The sequence below is a fragment of the Rhea americana genome, unplaced genomic scaffold, assembly GCF_003343005.1.
Source record: "Rhea americana isolate MKP2758 unplaced genomic scaffold, rheAme1 scaffold_20, whole genome shotgun sequence".
NCBI lineage: Eukaryota > Metazoa > Chordata > Aves > Rheiformes > Rheidae > Rhea > Rhea americana.
In genome coordinates, this window is record NW_028186150.1 from 7,544,159 (window position 1) to 7,564,630 (window position 20,472).

A 20,472-nucleotide genomic window follows, 5' to 3' on the forward strand; every position below is an offset into this window, starting at 1 on the left:
CACCTGAGGAGAGGTTGCTTGTGTCAGAGGAAGCTTGCCACTGGGGAAGTACTGGGGAAACACAGTATCATTCTCTTTCCCTGAAAATTAGGGGAATTAAATTAATTGCCTATCTTACAATGGTGAGAGAAAAAGCTTGTTAAGTGGCTCTGGAGCTTTTCTCTAATATTTGGCTGCAAACGGTAAAGAATAATTCCGTACATCCTTGGTGGTGCRGTCCTCTTACCTCTAACAAGGTGTTAGCTAAAACAGAGCTAGTTACTTCCTTAGCTGAGAGGGGAAGAGCAGGGAACTGCAGGTGACCAATACAGATCAAAGTCAAYGGCATCAGCTGTGTTCAAGTGTAGAGCAGCGGCACTGAAGATGGCAAGTGGCAAAAATGTTGATGCATCTGCGTGATTCCCGGCTGCTCAGGAGGAACACAGGCTTTCCAACAAACAAAACTCTGTCCRTAAGCATTGAATATGTACAGCCTTGAATAAATGAGTAGAATGTAGAGAGAAACATGAAGCAAAATTAACAACTTTTTGTATTTCCACTGTGTGAAATGAAGTCTAAAATTCTGACAATATGTGTGATGCTTTCTATAAAATCCCATTTTAATCAGTGATGACAGTTTGACATTTTTCCAGCTGCTTAGAAGCACTAGACAGTCAAGTATCTCAGTAGGGCATGGGTTGGCATGCTGGGATCTATGTAAGCTTTAACTTTCCACCCACTCACTGACTTACGATAGCATTCAAAGAACAGGGGGGAAAAAAGCTTTCTGCAGGTTTCACGCTAGCTTATGCCATCTGCGTTTTTAGCCTTGACTTGTGGAAGTACAGTCTTCACTTTGAAAGTATATCCAGATGCTGCCAGCTAATATTATCACTCAGTAGTAAGTGAGGATTTTATTTATAAAATGTCTTGGCCTTTTCTGAACAATTTATGGTTCTGCACACTTGAGGAACACAAAAACAGCAATTAAAACACAGTTTAGAGTAATGTTTAAGTTTTTAAAGAAAGTGACATCAATTTAAAAGAAGGGATAATGTGCTGGGCTGGACATCAATCAAAATGAGGAAAAAACATCTGAAACAGCATTTAAATGTTGGAATAAAGCATCTGGGAGAACAGAATAAAGCATCTGGGAGAACATGCTCCACAGGATAGGAGCCAGTAGAAGACAGTCATGATATCGGGAGCCCTGAAAGATGCCAAGGTAAGGGACTCCTCTGGACGAGACCACCCATCTCAGCCAGACCGGTTCAAAGCCTACTGGAGGCAGTCTGGCTGTAGGAGAGTACTCTTCAGTCAATATGGCCTTACTACTGAATTTCTTTTGGTGAGGGGCCTTGGTAGGTCAGGGAATGGATGTTGTCTGGTGTGCTAGGGAGACAGTTTATTACTCACTAAGCATCTCCTACTGCATCCTWGTCAGATCTCTGTCCTTACCCATCAGATGGTATCTAATCAACCCTGAATACTTCCACAGCTTCAGTGACTATCCTGTCTGACCATTTCCTGCTCTTTAATTTATTACCTTCATAATGCTGTTCTGAAATGAGAAAAATGTTGAAAATCCCATTTCAAAAAGGAAATCAGGTGCCAAATGTGTCTACAGTCCAACTGCACTGCAGTGCACAGCACTTCCATATACTTTACAAAGTCTCCAGTCTTAGGCCATCATGTTTGCTGAGAACTYTTCTAGGTGTTGTGCCCGGTTGATCTCTGTTGTCCTCTTCTCAACCACTTTGCCTTACTGTTCCTGTCATCTCTTACTGCTTGTTTTTTTCCTCACTGTTTGTTTCCTAACTCTGGGAGTGAAGACCAACCCAGGCTCTGGTGCTCTGATTTTCTTAGATTATAATTTCTGTGGAGCAAGACACAAAGTCTTAGCTTGTAGCACACTGTGTGTACATATAGTATCTTGTTAGCKGTGTAAGCAATGAGAATAAATTAGATTGAAATTATCAGTATTATAGAAGCACATGGCTARCCAAATAAAAACGCCATGGGCCTAACATGCATGCACAGTTACTGCAGTTACATATGAAAATAGTTCTTCTGCAGATTGGTAGGGGCATTTAACTTGACATGCCCTTGCACAACCACTTGATGTTTGTCTGCTTTTATGCACAAATGCAGCCTACAAACTACATGGCACTGGAGATGTTGAAACTGGACTCACAGTCAGAAGCTATTGGTTTATTTTTAGTTACAGAATTGTGTTGCTGGATTGTTTGGGGAATTCGTAAGTGTTGTCTGAAGAGTTTTTACAAAGCCAGTTCTCTTCCACAACTCAGCCTCCTGTTTTGCAGCTTTGAATAGGCAATAGGACATAATAATGGTACTGTTACATTTTTATAAAGAGCAGACATTAAGTTGATGAAACAGTTACTCATAGATGCAGGATTTGCACCTGCAGATAAAAAGTCTGTTTGTTGAGAAATCAGGACTACTATGTTTGTTGTTTTTGTTTATTTCTGTATTGTCTGTACTGAGTGTTTTTAAAATAATTTTATGTGGCAAAATGCATGAAAAAACAAGACATTTAGATCAAGGAGTTAGAGATCTAATCACAATGTTGATGACTTATTTACAAATGTTTTCTCAGCCATGTTTCTTCTCTTTAATTTCTACAGGATATCCTTTTCCTTCAGAGTCTCCAGAAATTATAAGACAGGCGACTTTTTTGGAGCGATTTATTAGGAGGCTGACAAGGTAAATTAGTCAAATGTTGTTAAACTTGCGCTGTACCAGCTATTTAAGATGTTTAGTTTGTATAAAATGTCCTCTGTTAAGACATTCATTGAAATGATGTGTTTCCATCTGTGTTTAGAATGCACATCTTAGCTTTTCTAATATCTTGTGGATGTTTCATACAGTGCAAGAGATTATTTGGTTTTAGAGTGAAAATCCATCCTTTTCTTTTCCTCTTCAGATTAGATCTTCATGGAGATACAGCACAGAAAAGTCTTTCCTTAAAAATAAGACTCAAATCCTGTATTTAAAAATATTGACTGCCATGATAATTGTTAAAGATTTAGTTCCTTTGATTCTAGATGAACCATTAACCATGTCCCCTAACTCATAAATCCAGTCACTAATGAAAATCTACAAGAGTGAACTTGGACAGAAACTTTGGTGTGTGTCTGTGTATTTTTCAGTGAGGCTGCAGCAGCGTTTGTACTCGCAGAATCCCTAGGGCTCTGAAGATGATTAATGATAACAAAGCTTTCCCTATTGTGTTAGTGGATAGGAAGGAAGGAAGAGTACTCTAAAAAGAGAGTGCATAGAATTTCTGAGTATTGAAGTTCACGAGTAGAATTTAACCCTTTGAATAAGCTGTGAAAGTTCATCTGATTTTGTAAGGAAGATGTAATCTAGTTTCTTTGTTAAATTTGCCTTCTCTGCTGCATTAACAGATTCTACCTCTAGTACAGTAATGTGCAGGAGAAAGTCAATGCACAGATGTATTTCAGCTCTTTCAGATGAGCTGGACTGCTTGCAATTTAACAAACAGGTACACCCACAATCCATTTAGGTTTAGCTTTTTGAAATGTGTTAGAGATTTCTGCTAACGGGTTTTCCCGATGGGCAGCATTACCAACCTGATTATACAGGTTTTAAGAAACTCTCTTAGGAAGATTCCTTTTCATCATAAGTTTTGACATTGACCTAGTAAACTAGGTAATTTAGCATTTTACTTTCTAAGAATGGAAAAGAAAATTGAGTATTTCATGATAAGAGAGGGATTATAGTAACGCTGTTCCGTATCTGAAGCCTATCATGTCCAGCATCCAGGTCATGCTTCTGAGATCTGTGCATCTGCATGAAGATCTCAACCTCTGCTTTCACAACAACAACTAAAAGACTTCAGCTGCAATGCTATTAGCCCCCTTCCTGAATCACTTGCTTTGGAGGCTTCTGCTGTATGTACAGCCTGTGACTATAGCTTGGAGCTGGAATGGGAATAACGTGCACACTCATGCTGGAGAAGTTTCAGTGAAAAGGTGAAAGTTTTGCAAACYATGTAATTTTTCTAGGGACCTTCTGTCTCAATGAAAGCATGGAATTTCATGTCAAAGATGAGTCTAGTTGGCTGTGGGAATCTGAGGCCTCTGAATGAATGGCTTTGGCCTTCTRTCAACCTGAAAGGTTCTTCCAGGGTTAGGAGCAGCTTTTGAGCAGAGGCAGAGAACAAACCTTTGCCTTCTCTTCCCATGATACAAGGAAGGAGAATCTCCACAAAGAAACTTTTGTGGAGGTTAGATCATAAAAAGCCTGCTCCTAAAGCAAACTGGGAGGATGTGGCAATTTATCCCCAGTGACTTATCTGCTATGTTCCTTTAATAGCAATTTACTTTTCCAATAAAGAGTACCAAATGCAACCTGCTCATTAGTTGGCTGAAAAACAAGAATGCTTTGTTTCACTGAGGCATGTTACCTGATACACTGAAGTTGGGATTCTATTAAAAAAATGTRCTGAGAATTTTTAAACCGGTTTTACAGGAGATGAGTTTTATCAAAATATTTCCTCTTTGGAAGATTTCAAATTCTGTAGCACTTGGCCAGCTCTGGGGCTAATATGCTGTGGCTTAAAACAGTTTGTTTCCTATCCCCTAGTGTTACCTATCTAGGCAGAATTCATGTTTTCAGCCTATACAAAATAGCATTTTACGAAGTGCTGTTTAATACCTCCTTTGAGCTTCAGAGTGAAATATTCAAAGTTGTGCTTGCAAGGAGTCTGCTTTATAGCTATTGTTCTAATATATTTACTAACTTGTTACTAWTTTACTATTACCTATTTGGCGTAGAGTTAGAGTATTAATAACCCTCTGGCTGATCCCAGAGAAAAGTAATTGTTTGTTGGAATTTTGATATTTGATACTTTCCTTCCTCTCACTCCCTTCATCTTTTTGTATTYTCCTCCTTTGTCTACTTGACTTTACGCTTCTGGAGTGTCCAGAGTTGGAGGATTTCCAAGCACAGCAGAATATGCTGCAACTGAATGGTAATTCAGTGGTCAGCTGGGGAAAGGGGAGAAAGGGTCTCCAAACATACAGGAAGAAAAAGTCGTATTCACTCTGTGTGTACACATATACATATGACCATACTTTTCTGAATGTGTTATTTATACATATGTGGAAAATAGTGTACATTGCACAGTTATGACATCCTGCTGTTCAGTAACTTTCTAAGTACAACCTAGAAATAACTGTTTTGCATCTCTGTGATGCTTGTCACAAGGTCTCAGAGCACTTCTCCAACGTTGCTTCGGCCTCAAAGTAGGATTCAAGCAGGAGTAGCTCAGCTGCGGATTTTTGTTCTGCTTTTGGGGTTTACATTAGTGCCAGTTAGAAGAGTTGCCACTAATGACTGAATCCCACATGTGGCCAAGTCCGTCAGTTTGCTGTAYTCTCTGCCTCAAATGTAGGGTTAAGATTTCTTCCTGTGTTCTGACCCCTTTGTGGTARGTAAACAGGCCAGAATAGCATAAAAGGGCTGAAAGCCCCATTTCTGGCTGGGGGAGAATTCCCTGGGCACGGGCCCYGCTGAAGACAGCGAGAAGGCACCGCGCAGACTCTCCCCCAGATGTCCTGTACCTTTGGTGTGCAAATAGAGGGGACCTGATAGGCAGCCAGCCCGGTTTCTTTCAAGTCCTTCGTTTAGTTCCTGCTGTGTTTTTCCCTTCTTACTGCAGAGTGAATACCTCTCTTAATTTTGTTATGTYTAAATTGTGCTATTTTTTATATTAGGACAGATCAAAAACTAAAACCAAAACCATTTTCAATTCTCATAGCTATATAAGCTGCTGTCTCATAATTAAAATATTTAATTAAAATGTACATGTTCCTTCAATAAAAGCAAAACTGTTCTRTAATGTTGTTGCTACTGTGAAGTTTATACAAGGCAACATTCAGATTTCTCAGTCACTTACTATATAAAAGCAGTTCCAATCCCACCTTTAAAAAAACCCACAAAATTCTTCACATAAATAAATATTCCACTTGCATAATTTATAAATTACTTTGGTTAAAAATGTTAAATTGCCAAGAAGTCTGGCTGCAACTGGTCTGGTTCTTCTTTTTTATATACATATTAGAAAAAAAAAAAGAATGTTGAAACAGCTGAGGTTGGTTTGGTTGAGGGTTAATGTTTGGGTAAGAAGCCTCCAAGGAAAACTGAAGTGCTGAATGAACACCACTCTATGGTAATTAGTGAGTGGTATTTTTCCCTTGGAGCCAGTTGTTGAATCAATGTAATAACCAGTGATGGGACTGGAGAAGGACACCGGAAGGAGAAGATAGTAACTTTCTCAGTGAGACAGAATGTCAGGATTGTGGCCATTTCGTTAAAGATCAGACGCTTCCAGCGGAAGGAAGAATACAAGTTCTGTTGTCTTGTCTAGAATCTGAGCAATTACTTTGTTATGACTACTTAGCTTTTCCTCTGTATTTTCCCATCCTCAACTCATATATGGCATTGTGGTGTTATATTAGTTGGTTGCTGTGTTCCATGTTTGAGATATCAGAGTTCAGTGGTGGGTGAAAGGTTCCCTGGTTGTATAGTTCTGCCTGTAAAGACTGCAGAGCACTTTCGGATCTCCGAATAAGTAATGAATATTATATTGGGCTTTGTAAAGTATCTTTCTGCACATAGACTACATTTTTTCCAAAGACCTATGAGCTAGTATATATATGAAATATTGGTATATATCCTGAAAGGGCTTGTCAGCATGTGCACTGGCAGATCCAAAGGTAGAGTTTTGTTTTACTCAGCTCTTCAGCTTTCACTACAGATACATACTTTGTGTCAGACCTGGTATAACAGTTGCAGCAAACTGTAAAGCGGTCAGAATTCTAGTTCTCTTCTTACAGAAATTAACTCAAACATATTCAAGGCCTGATAAAGTGTGGCTCTCATTGTAGGATAAATTCTTTCACTAATTCATTTAATTCAGCTTGGGAGAGATTGGTATTTTGTGTCATATTATATCTGTGTTGTATAAAAGGCGGTGGTTTCAGTCAAGATGCTGAGAACAGTGGAAGGATCACTGCAGTGCATAATTCTTTGGCTTCCTCCGTGGGAAGCTGATGGCCATAGGGAAGGAGGCTGCCTTTCCATCCCTTTGAAATGTGTTACTGTGAATAATGGTTTAGAATTAAATATAATTGCAGAAGTTCAAATCCTCAATGTTCCTATTTTTTCCTGTTGTTTAGATAGCACCACTTTCTTGCTGCCTTAAAGAAAAACTTGTTCTTGAAACTACATGTTAAAGTAGTGTAAATTCTTTAGACAGAAATGTTACTTGCTTTTTTAAAAAAGAAATGCCATAGAGCTGTTTCACTAAATTTTGAAATGTGTAAGTGAACATGAGGCATTTCTTTCAGAATGGCTTTTGATACGGCACAATTGTGCAATAAGTCAGTGAGTCAACCAGTAAAAGGACTGTGAATGTCATTTACCCTTCCCACCTCAGAACTGTCGATCAACTAAAGGTCTGACATTTTTCCTCTGAAATATTTGGTTTTGGGGTGAAAAATTGCTTTTTGACTAAATGGAAAATTTTCTGGTTTTTTAAATGTTGGGAATTTTGCTGAAAGTTCAAATGTAAAATAATTTTTGATGAAATGTAAGTGTATGCAAATCATAAATGCGCAGTGGAAAATGCACCAAAATATYAACATTTGCTTTTGAGTCTTTCTACCACAGAGTTTATTATTTCATGTATAGCTTCAAAGTCAAGGGAACATGCAAGCAAGACTAGTGCAGCAGCTAACACTGCCCAAGGCCTTTCAGTGGTGATGGAGAGCAGCCTTACAGGGAGATGAATACTTTCAGCACCCTGGGATACATCCTAGCTAGTTGCATGGATGTGTAGGACACTTCTGGAGAGACCCCTGACTTGATCCTCTTACACTGCAGGTAGTTCTCCTCTTCCTTGAACCCTGTCTTGAGGCACAAAGCCTGGGAGACCTTGTTGGTGCAGACAGACAAAGATGGCATTGAGTAGCTCAGCTTTATCTGTGTCTGCTGTCACTAAATCACCAGCCCCATTCAGCACTAGGCTCTTATTTGTTTATCCTTCTATTGCTAATGTAGATGGTAGAGGCTTTTGTCTCTTGCCTGTTTGAACTGTGTTTGAGCTTTGGTGTTCCCATGCCATTCCTGCATGCCTGATGATTTTTCTATRTTCCTTCTTCATAGCCTGTCCTTGCTTCCACCTCCTGTATATGTCCTGTTTATATTGGAGCTCCATTGCGAGTTCACTGTGTAACCAAGGCAATTTCCTGGTACGTTTACTTATTTTACTGAGTATTGGAATGGACCATTCTTGTGCTTGAAGGAGGTTGTCCTTAAAAACCTGCCAGCTCTCTTGAGCTTCTTTGGCTTTCAGGGTTGTCTCCCACAGGATCTCAGCTACCAGTACCCTGTGTAAGCTGAAGTCTGCTGTTTTGAAGTCCTTGGTCTGTACTCTGCTATTTGCTTTCCTCCACCTCCTTGCCTCATGTAGTTTTCTGTTAACCTCTTTCTTAAGTTAACAACAAGCTGGTACCACCATCCCCTGATATGCCAGTTTCAAGTCCTTAAGTTTAATTTTAAGTCCTTCTGAGTAGGTTGGCAAGTTTGTTGGCAAAGACGCTTACCGCACTTTGTCCATTGGGTCTCCTCTTTTGCTAGCAGTCCTCATTTCTCAAAGAGATACCCGTATGTTCATAAAAGCCCTGGTACTGTACRTAACACCAGCCACACAGCCAGTTGTTAACTTGCAGAAGGCATCCACTCTTACCCAAGCCCTCCCTTTCCCCTCTAGGGTTGAGGAGAACAGCACCTGAAGGCCTGTGACCTTTGTCTTTGCCCCCTGTAGTCACTCTTGATTTGTTCCAGGTCTCCCTTGGCTGTGTCTTTGGTGCCTGCATAACAAAAGCTGATAGAGCCTGAGCAGACTGCAGTCTTGGCAGTTACTGGCACATCCTGCATCAGGACCCCAGCAAGCAATAGACCTCTCAGGAGAGTGAGTTTGGTTGACTTATGGGTGCCTCCATCCCAGCACTATCCGCTGCCACCTGCTCTTGGTGCTAGTGCTTGGTTTCTTATCATGGATTTTTTTTAAGTGAAAATCTGAAAATTGACAAGTTTATTTTCCTTTTCTAAATCTCTAAAGTCATCCAAAAATAGGTGAAATTATGAGAAATTCCCTTGAATTTGAGCTAGTTGTGTGTTTTGTTTCAAATTTATTTCAAAATTTGATAACAAAGACCAGTGTTTATATGGCAATACTGAAAATACAAACTTCTGCTCGACTGTCCTGTTCTGTAGCACAGAGGTAACAACACAGTTGCAYGGAAACTACAGAAACCCAAAACTTGCTAAAACTGCCCAAAGAGAACTTTTTTTTCTGTCTTTGTCTTGCAAAATCCAGAGCATACTACCTACTTTCCCAATTTACGAGTGTGATCCTGCTAACTCTGCATTACCTCTTCAGTACAGGGGCACTTTTAGCCAGATAATGTCCAATAAAAGRTCCTATATAAAAACAATTTACAGCAGTTAGCATCCCTCTCTCCCCCTGCAAAACCAATAATTTGAGTTTATAAGTCAGTGGTCCATCTATTTATAACCATGATGTGTTTGAAAATATATGCATGGTTTTGAAGTACAGCAGATAAGACTTTCCTTCTTAATAAATTTCTAAATACATGTAATCTCTCAAATTCCAGATTAATAGAGACTGCTTAAACATAACTAGAATGCCTTCACTGTTGTGCGTAGTGGTGTTTTCGTGTAGACGTGCTACACCAGCCGAACAAGGGCGATTTGAGTTATAGGTGACTGTGGTTTGAAACWGAAATGAGGAAAAAGAAATTCAAAACTAGTCCAAAACTTCACATTCAAAAAATAGAGGTTTGTAAAATGGCTTGAACTGAAGGCTGATGCCTTAAACTAAACCTGCAGAAGCAGTGAAGCAGCATGAATCGATGGGTGGTGCTTGTTTGTACTCTTGCGTTTGATGGGCAATCTTTTACAAAAACTGCCAGCTGGTGTTCAGTATGATTTTAAGTGAAGTTAGCGAATTTAAAGTATATAAAGGATGTATGTTTTTKGGGGGCGAGAAGCTCTACTTTTCATGGACAAAGCGTGCCCATTGGGAGAACTCCTGGTTGCGATGGAAGAGAGTGCAGAACATTTGTGGATTTCTGTGAGGGTAGATTTTCTCCAAAATGTTCTTTACAGCACTGCTATTGCTTCTTACCAGCTCTGGGGCTATGCCTTTATTAATGTTATTTGGGACATTGTATTCACTTTTGATTTTYTGGAGGTAGACTGAGGTTGTTTTACAGTATGTTGGGCGTAGGTTTGGCAGGGTGCTCTAACTGATGCATTGCTTTCAGGCCTGTGAGGTGTTTGATGGGAGTGAGTTGTTTTTAGGGAAATATGTTACATGCTTAAAACTAGGCATATGCTAAGTAGTAGATTAGCTAGGGCTGTAGATCAGGTTTTGTGTATTGTGGCTATGGACTGTTTTTTCTGTCTATTAAAGTGCTATCCTGTTTTCCCAAGAATATCACATTTAGGAGATGGCGAGTCAAGAATTCCTCTAAGTAAAAAAAAATGTTCTTTTTTTCCTCTATACTTCACATAATAGCAGTTCAGTGAGCTAAAAATAGTGCAGAAAACAAATTAAACTTACAAATGGTAGGATATGAGTGTTTGGTCATCTTAAAAGTTCATATTGGGCTTTTTTAYGACACTCTTTATTATTGATTTTTTTCAGTGTTGCCAAGGTTCCTCACTGTTTTGTTGTTGCTTTCTCAAAAAAAAACCTCCCTGMAATTCTTAAGGGAAACATTCTTATTAAAGTCACAATGATAAAATAAACCTTTATGGCAAAGTTAAGAATTATTTCAAATGATTTGAAGGTATTTTTTGATTTTGTCATCCTTACAGTGGTCATTTTAAGCTGAAATAAAACTTAGATTAATAAGACCCATTCTCTTCCACTAAACTATGCCAAACTAYGCCGAATTCTGGACCTCAACAGGGGGTGATATATGAAACCACTGAAAATACTGTAGAGGCACAGTAAAATTAAACTCTCCTAATGGAGAAGAAAGGAGTTTTAAAGCCTTACCTATACACAAGTTTTACTACTTTTAACTCTGCTGATAATTAAATTGATACAAATGTGCTGATATTTCCCATATTTTGGGGTGAAAAAAATGCTTACCTGCATAGAGTGACTGCTGGATAGCTTAGGTGTTCACACTGCTCCCCTGTGCAGACTCTTTAGGCTGAATTTAGACGAGTAAATTAAGCAGTGGTTGGGAGCATTGCTCAGCATAGGAGCACATGGGCTGCACTGCGAAGCAGTCGGCGTGGTCCTGGGTGGCCTTCCGAGGGTCTCTTGCCCGCTCCCACAAAGCCGCTGCACGTGCCTTGGGAGCTGTAGCTTGGGGACTGCTCTCAGCAGCCGCTTCACTCAGCAAGTGAAGAGAAATCTTGAACAGGCACGAGCTRTTCTGTACCAGCTGGCTTCAATGCCCAGCAATATTCCCTGGCACATTTAATTTATTTTACTGGTTAGCCTACTAGATGTAGCCTCAGCAAGCAATATGACTGCATATGTGTGAAGTGGTTTATGCTGTTTTGCATAAGAGTAAGCTATCTCACCTCATACGAACATGCAGTAATTAGTGTGGAATTAATAGTGTACCTGAATTCAAATTCGTACTCCAGGTTATTATGCCGTCACTTTTCCGTGTATGCCGGCCCTACATTGTGCAAAACTAGGGCACGTGTATGCTGCTGTTACTGTATCAACACTACAGCTTGTACTACACTGAGWTAAAAACACCTATGCTATAACAAATATAATTAGACCAGCATGGAAATGTGTGAAGCTAACCTTAGCTTTAATGAGGTGTGAAGAGGAAAGGAAAATCTAGAAGATACCAGAAATGACTACAAAGGGACTTACTGTCTCAAAGTCCTGCAGATCTCCAGGGATCCAGTGTTAGTTAATTCTTTACAAATTCAAAGCGTACATAAATATGTTATTTGGGAACATTTTGTATTTTTTTCTAGACAAAATAATTCATATTCACAGAACAGCTTTGCCATAGGAAAGTGCACATGAGGACATCACAGATCTTTTAACATTATGTGCTATATGTTAAGGTGCCAGTCAGAACTTTTTAGATGGTTTTCTCCTTTTTCGCAGCAACTGAATGACACTAACATTCCTTCTATGTTTCCCCTGTGTGTAATGAGTTGGTGAAGTGACCAAAGGGATGGAAATCGATGCCATCACTGTGTAGCTCTCCAGCTCCTTACAAGCCATCAATAAGCATTTCATGTACCATGGTAAATGTGCTCTACAAACTATAGTTTGTGTGCCCTTGCCCAGAGGCTCAGAACCTGCATATTTAAGACTTAATAGTGATGTTCTTGAAAGATTTATAAAATTAGAAAACAAATCATTGGTATGTATGTGGGGAGTAGGTACAAGGAATTAGGTACAGCATTCCAGAAACCCGAGTCAACCTAAAGCCACTTAGTCATTTTATAGGCAATTACAAAAGAGTGAAGGGAACAGCAAAGGTACACTGTCCACTTCTGCTGAGCTTTCCAGGTCAGTTGGTGAACATGAGTGATCAGACTTTCCACATACTCTCGAAGTTGGCATGAGAGGTGTAATTCTTGCTATTTAGCAGATCAGATGGTTCTCCTAAATCTGTGGGACAGTTTTGAAGCCAGAGATATGATGTAGCTTGTGCACTGTAACTCTAAAAGGGTCCTGTCACCTGAGCCATATTGTAATTAAGAAGCATGCTTCTATATTGCAAACCTGAATGTGACTAATCAGTTTTTTTTAGAAGCTTTGCTAAGAAGGAAAAAAAAAAAAAAAAAAAAAAAAAGCAAGACTTGAAGTTGTTGTCATTATAAAATATATTTGAATATGGCTTGTGCAAGCTGCATAGATGCTAACTTGATCTGCTGGATGTTTTTTGAAGCTTTGTGTTTAAAAAATGATGACAAAATACCTTTGTTCAGGATCTCAACGTATTTTCAATATTTGCAATATTTGCTATTYGCACAATATTATCATGAATGTATCTTGGTATGTGCTGGGCTTGACAAGTCAGTGTGGATTCTGTTTGTGTGTGTATATTGGAGCAGGATTTCTGTACCCTAGTAAGCATGATAAGAAAGCATCATTTGTATATGTTGTTGCTGTATAAATGAGGTGACAATTCAATATGCTAATTTTAGTCAAGGTCAAGAACATAAGATAGTGTTAAAAGTGAATTTGACATCAGTAAGACAGTATGACATCAGTGCAAGATCATAGAAAACACTCTTTATATGGCTTATTCACAGAGATGCAATATAGGCATTTTCCAGAGAGTGCTATGATGGATGACTATTTCTTATTATCATTTTGATTTTGCTCTTCTAAGAAGTAATGCTTTCCATATTTTAAGTTCTGATTTTCTCCTCACTTCTGAAGGGCAAGGTGCAATGTTTAAGTAATATATGTAGATTCATTATCCTAGTATGATGGCATAGCTGAAAAAAAATGAAAAATGAAATCCTTTTTTTTTCTTTGTAMGCCTGTTTCCATATCAGAAGCCACRTGATTCTTGCCCAAAGAGGGAGGAGGAGAGAGTAAAGTGTCCATGAGTTTGGAATTTCTTTAAATTAAAAAAATATATATAATTCTCATTGCCATTGAAACTCAGTTTCTTGACTTTTGCAGATTTGCATGTAACCTCAAATGTAGTCAGAAATGTTTCTATTTAACTGCCATTGTGAGAATCCGTATTTATTCTTCAGTGACTCCCTTGATGGCATATACTTGTTTTTTTAGTAATTGCTGCAGAGCCCGCTTGGGATCTGAAAGTCAGCTGGCGTGCTTTCAGTTTCTTGTGTTATGACTGGTAATAAAGATTTTATCATGTGAATTTAGCTGCCAGTTTTGTTGATAACACACAAAGTGGACTATCATGAATTTTACTTCTGCACAGCTCRTTGGCTCCGCAGCACTAGCCCTCCCTGCCTTTCTGAGGGATGGCTGTGCAGGGGCACGGGCTGGCACAGTTAGTGCTGTGGCCGTTTTCCCTGACCCGAGACAGGCATAGCTGTGCAGTTGGAGTTGGTTGAGAACCGAGGTTTCTAATCCAAAGTCTGCTGGCAACAATAGAATTCATATTTCATTTGATGGGATTTAAATCAAATGTTAATCATCGAACTCAGTCACTGTTTCTGTCTGGTAGGGGCAATGCTTCAGCTTCTTCCCTGTCCTTGCAGAACGAGGCTGGGTGAACGTGGAGTGATGTGTGGAAATGACAGCACTTCTGTTCAGTAAGACATCTAAAACCATGGCTGGAGTTACATGCTTGCAGGTTCACTAGCCGTAGGTGAAACAGGAGACCAGCATTTTACCAACCTGGATGGAATCCAAGCTCAAAAGCAGGGAATCTCTGTGAGCCTCTCAGGAAATTGGTGCTGGCTTTCAGAGTCCTTTAGGTTAGTTTCTGTCATCATCTGACACATCACTTSACAGTGGATGTAGTGACTGATGACTCTGAGGGGCAGCTTTACGGGACAACTCTTCCTCTGTAGCATGGTGCTATGCTGCTCGTTGCCTGCATCTGCCCTTGGTGTTTAGGAYGATAAACAAAGGTTTGGCTGGTAATTGCCAAGTTCCCCCGGAATGGATTATGGCATCTCTTTGGATTTAGAGACCTCAAACACAGGTGCTTTTCTCTCCTAAGTTTTTCTTACTCTGAGTATTGCTTGGAATTGGGACTTAGGGCTACATCTGTAGGAGGGGCTTTCCTGGTAGGGATTTTATTCAGTTTGTCCATGCATGATGCTGGGAAACTGTTTCTGGAGCAATTACTTGTCACAGCGCATGCCCAAAAGTGGCTTTTGGTATGCTTTTTAGTTAACAGRCTGAATGATAATCTAAGCAGTATATGCATTTTGCTTTTATGGTGAAGAGAGGAGGAACAGCTCTTCATGCGGTATGTGCTGTGTGCCAGCCAAATGCTGCCACAGCTGTGCTTGAGAACTGTTGTTTGGTGACAAGCTGGAGGCTGGCTTAAAAAAACAGGGTTCTTCCACTCAACTTCTTTAAGGAGGATGGCTTGATCATGCACCATGGGAAGCAGAATAAAAACAGCTCTTCAGTGTCAACAGAGCACTCAGTTGTGGATGGGATAAGTTAAAGCCTTGTCTGAGACTATTAAATAAGAGACTAATTACAGTTGTGCTTTTGGTAGCTCACTGATTTCATTTTCTGGCTGTAATCTGTGAAGAGCATCACAGTCATGAAAACACATTGGTACCCTGCTAATAGTTAAGAATTGCACTCCAGTAAAAATACAGYGTTGAAACAATAGAACAATAATTTATCCAGTGTAGTGTCTCACGGGGATTGCAGTTGAATATGTTTGTTTCTCATTTTGAGCACATTCGCTGAAATTTGCAAATGTASATTAGTAAATGGTTGTAACAAACTAAGAACATCTATGTCATATGCACTCAATCATGGATAGCTATTTGAGGAGAGCATGTGCATGGGCATACATCAAAGCTGATATCTATCTATGTTGTAATGTATTCCTCCACATGACCATATCCAATACATGGTACTTATTATTCCATTAGTACTCAAACCACAAACCCTTTCCAATATCCATCTGTGAAGATGCAAATAGCTACATACTTTGTTTTATTAAAGATCAGCCATTAGGGGGGTCACTGGTTAAAAGTCTGAAGATCATTRGAGGGATTTAAGAAAAATAAATAAACAGCTGTTGTCATATATCTTAAAGAGTTTCTGTTGTACCGATGCAATTTTTATCTATGGTGATGATGTTGTCATGGGAACATATGCACAGGGGAATTAAATGATGTCAGGAAAAGTGTAAATGATGCAAACACACCTCATTTGAAATGTTAATTACCACCCTTCTCACTAGTCCAAAGAACAATTCAATTTGATTTTATTTCAGATGTAGGGAAAAATATGACACTTTTGTCTAACAATAAGTAGCTTACATTGTAGTACCAAAGTGAGTATGAGTCAGTGAGTTAATCTGCATTGGCAGCATTTGCACTGGGGACCATCTGCAGCCCTGCTTGTCTGAGCATCAGTAATATTCCTCTGTGAATATCTCATCTTGATGGTCAGGGGAGGCAGGCAGCCTCTTTAAAGAGTTCCATAAATGCTTATAATTGCTGCATTAAACTTCAGTTTATTATTTTCTCCAGGTGCAGGTATGCGGATGATATGAAACCCTACTGCATTTACATACAAATTGAAGATTTTTATTAATCAGCCCGGTAACAGGAATCAAACAGCAACACTCCATCAGGTCCTTAAATACATTTGGTGACATTTTTACCATGCATTAGCATGATAGGGCAAGCAGAATATAATGTACCAATGATTGCTTTTCCATTGAAAGCACAAACGGTTTCATTTTTCCTGTCATCTCAAATAAGTGTTAAAGAGGGTTTGGAGGCTATTGTGTACGTTCCGTATGCTAGGGACTTACAAACACTGATGGCCATATTAAATAACCATTAGTGGCTCGGCTTAGATCATTGCAACATCCCTCCTCTTCAGAATTTATTCTTTGATTTAAAGTGAAAGCAATCTGTGACTGCTTTCATAAAGTCCTTCGGCTCCCTCCATTTTTTTTCCTCAAACAAAATGCATTACAACAGTAATTTTATGACTGTTAAGATAACTGCCGTTAACAAGCACTTAATTAAAATGTACAATAAATAGCAGGCTGCAGTCTTATCTCCTCTCATGAGCTCCCAGCAGCCTGAGACTCCAATGCACAGCCCTGCTGTTCCTCGGCTTGTTTGCAGATTAATTGCTTTTCTGTCTGGCAAAAGCTGCTTCTCCTTCAGCCAGATCGTAAATGACCAGATAGGGACTTTATCAATCAAGCTACTACTTTCTGTGATCACTTCCATTCAACACCTTCTGAATTTCGCATTGAGAGGAACAGAAGTTATAGAGATAGGATTTAACATCTTAGTTTTTGTGTGCTTGGAATTTACGATAGCGCTGTCACCATTTGACACTGTTAATCTTTACATACAATACCCTTGGAGCAAGGCTGGTTTTGTTCCTGTGCTGGAACTATTCCTTGTAAGAATTGTGGAGAATACATATGAAACACAACTGAGATGCTCTCTGAAGCACAAGGTTACATCTCTTCCATAATCTGTATGCACTTGCTGATGTGTCTCMGCATCTCCCTGTAACCTTGGATCCTGACCAAGTTAACAGCTTACAATTATATTAATTGAGATCTTGTTTTACTGTGATTACTTATCATTTATACTGGGGCAGTTGTCTGGAGGGCTCAGCCATGGATAAAGGCCCCAGTTTGGTAGGTGTTTAATGTGCCTACAGTGAAAACCTAATTACACTCTGAGGAGGTTTTGTAAAATCAGAAGTTAGAGATTTGCTATTCAGACTTTGCCTATCATCAACAAAACCTTAACTGATGTAAATTTTAGAAAACAGTTGAAATGTGATTTCTGAATTAAATAAGTTGATCTAAACAAGTATAATGACGGTAGGAGTAATATTTTTTTTTATCAAAAGGTTTTAGAGAACAACTACTTGCACTACTTACAGAATACACAAGACTTAACAAATGTAAATATGATACTACAGTATAAATGTACTGTAAACCACCTTTGAAATGTATTCCTTGAACTGCTGTAGGTGTGTTGTTTTCTTGTTACCTGCTTAGAATATAAACAAATCTCTAATTTGCCAGATTTCTCTCTCATGCTGAGCAGAGGGAATGGATTGCATTTGGAGTTCTAAACATGCATTGTATAGTAACTTTGAAAATACACTATATTAACTCAGGGTAGGCCTCTGAATACACATGAAGCTGCAGCGATAAACATAATCTGTGTAGCTGGCTCAGTGTCATCACTAAGGTCAATCTTCTTAAACTAAACCAAAATACCTGCCCTGCCATCTTTGCACACACTGCTGTGGATGCAGCAGCCTTGTGAACATGTGTGTTTTCTGCCAGTCAGAAAGGCAATGGACTTTAAGGAAGGTTTGTTGCCTGGGAGAGCCAAAATGCAGTATCATCCCGACAGCAGCATGTAGCTTTATTTTAGCAACCCCTAAAGACATTTGGAGCAMCTTTGCAAGGGGTCTTTCTCTGATTGGATCTCCTCTCCTTTGCATGGTCTGTTCAGAGGTTCATTCTCAAAACACATCACAAAGAACTAAYTGTAATGAATGAAAGGGAGAGTAGCCCTTAAGAGGACATGCCACCAGTCCTGTCAGCATCTGTGCTCTCAAGGCAGTCCCAGAGCAGATCCATCAAGGGGCTGGTGGAGGCAGTGTTTTGGGTGAGTGATGTACATGTATCAGTGGAAGAATAAACCGTAAAGCAATGGGGTGTTCTCAAGGCACTGGAATGAGGAAGCTACTGATAAAGAGTTACTATAAAGATCCCAAAGCTACTAAAGGAGGAAATACTCCACTGCTTGGAAACCTCCAAGCTGTTTGTCATGGTCAGTGCTCTGCTACCACTTAAGTAAGCAAACAGACGTTCACAGAAGAAATGATCAGTGAGCATATTGGCAAGAAGAGAATGCAGTCCTGTGAAAATAGTCAAACTACATGCGTAGGTCAAACGAATTTGCATTGTAGTCCTGCAGCAGCTGAATAGCCCAAATATTGTGTATGTATGCATGGACATTTGCAGCTCTAATGTGGTTATGACAGAGAAATGCTATTACCAAGGTGGGTGCCTGTGCAGGGCTCTGAACAGAGTGGTTATGTCTCAAACCTCTAACCATCAGGTGGAGAGATTCACAGAATGCTCCTTTGAAGGACGAAGGCACACAGTAAAGTACTTTCTGTGTTTTTATATTTTTCTTTTTCTTTTTTTTTTATGAATTCATTCTTAAACCAGGTCTTGCAGTTACGTAGTTGCTTTACACTTATATTTTCCCATGACACCTGTAAGTTTCAAATTTGGAGTTCTTAGCAGTTTTCACTGTCCTTTTACATTTCCTTGAATACAGGATGTTTCACTTTTGGACACCTACTGTTTTGAAAGTAAATTTATGCTTAAAGTTCAGCTGGCGCTTAATTTTTCTGCTGAGTTGGCATTTATGTCCTATATTTGTAATGGGCTCAGCGTTCTAATGAGCTGTTTTCCATTTCAGAATCTCGTCATTTTTTTTCAAGTGTTTGGTACATTCTCTCTCTCCTTTTTTTTTTTTTTTTTCTTTTTTGCTTCTGATGATGTATCATTTGTGAAAGTTTTGTCCTGAATAATGGATTGACTCAACATATGCTGAACTTTTTCAAATCATTTCAGACACATCTGAATATCAAGTCCTAGGTGGTGGCTCAAAAAATTGGTTGTTGATATATCAACTGTAATATATTGCATAAGCAAGATTTTCTAAGCAACCTGATACAGATTTCTTTGCAGGTGTGAAAGAATTTCTGGGGCAAGCCTGCCAAGAGATTACAGTCTCGGTAGATTAATCCAGATCATATCACTCCACTCACTATAGCAACTGTGCTTTAATTTTTTACTACTTATGAATTTATTTTGAAATTACACTGATTTTAAAAAGTTGTATTTCTGTCAGTACCTATATTAATTCAACCTTGTAAAATTTGCTTCACCCACTCTGCTGGGTGGAGTGACATTTTTATGGACAAGTAAATGTTATAGCTGAGCTGTCAATTTTTATATTACTTCCTTAATTTATTCACGAGAAATATTTCAATCCAAATACTCCACTGTCAACAAATGACAACTTAGAAAGTCAGTGMTATCTTCTTTGCATTCTGAAATGGGAACACTCTCGAGTCTGGCATGTGAAAATGTGTTGTGTACTGAATATAACAGTATTTTGATATTGCATTCAACATGCTAGTCTGTGGTGGTTCAAATGAATGAAGCACTCTCTACCAGCTCAAATCAGTGTTGCTGTGTGTAAGTCGATATTCTCATTTTAGCCCTTCTAGTGATCTTGATTCCTTCTCTCCCCATCTTATACAATGAGGGTACAAGTCCTAGGGGAAAATAAACCTACATAGATTCCTAGTTAGCCTAATTCATTTGATACAATCTCCCCAGATTTTGTTTCAAATACACTTAATATTTTCATTCTTAGTTTCTGGAAATTCCTCATAGCAGTAGGGAATGCTGGAAGGATTTGGCACTCGAGAGAAGGGCTAATGAGAATTTTGAAACTTYAGGAGTACGAAGCAGTTTTGGATAGTGGCATTATCATATTGACTAAATGTTCCTGCAACAGGGAGAAGAAGGTAATGGGACAGACTAGGAATTCTTTAGGTTTCAGARTTAACAGTGAACATGTCTCAGTGTCATGTTTTCATGAAATAAACGTGCATTTTGAAGATGATTTCTGCAGGCACAATAACTGAAAATA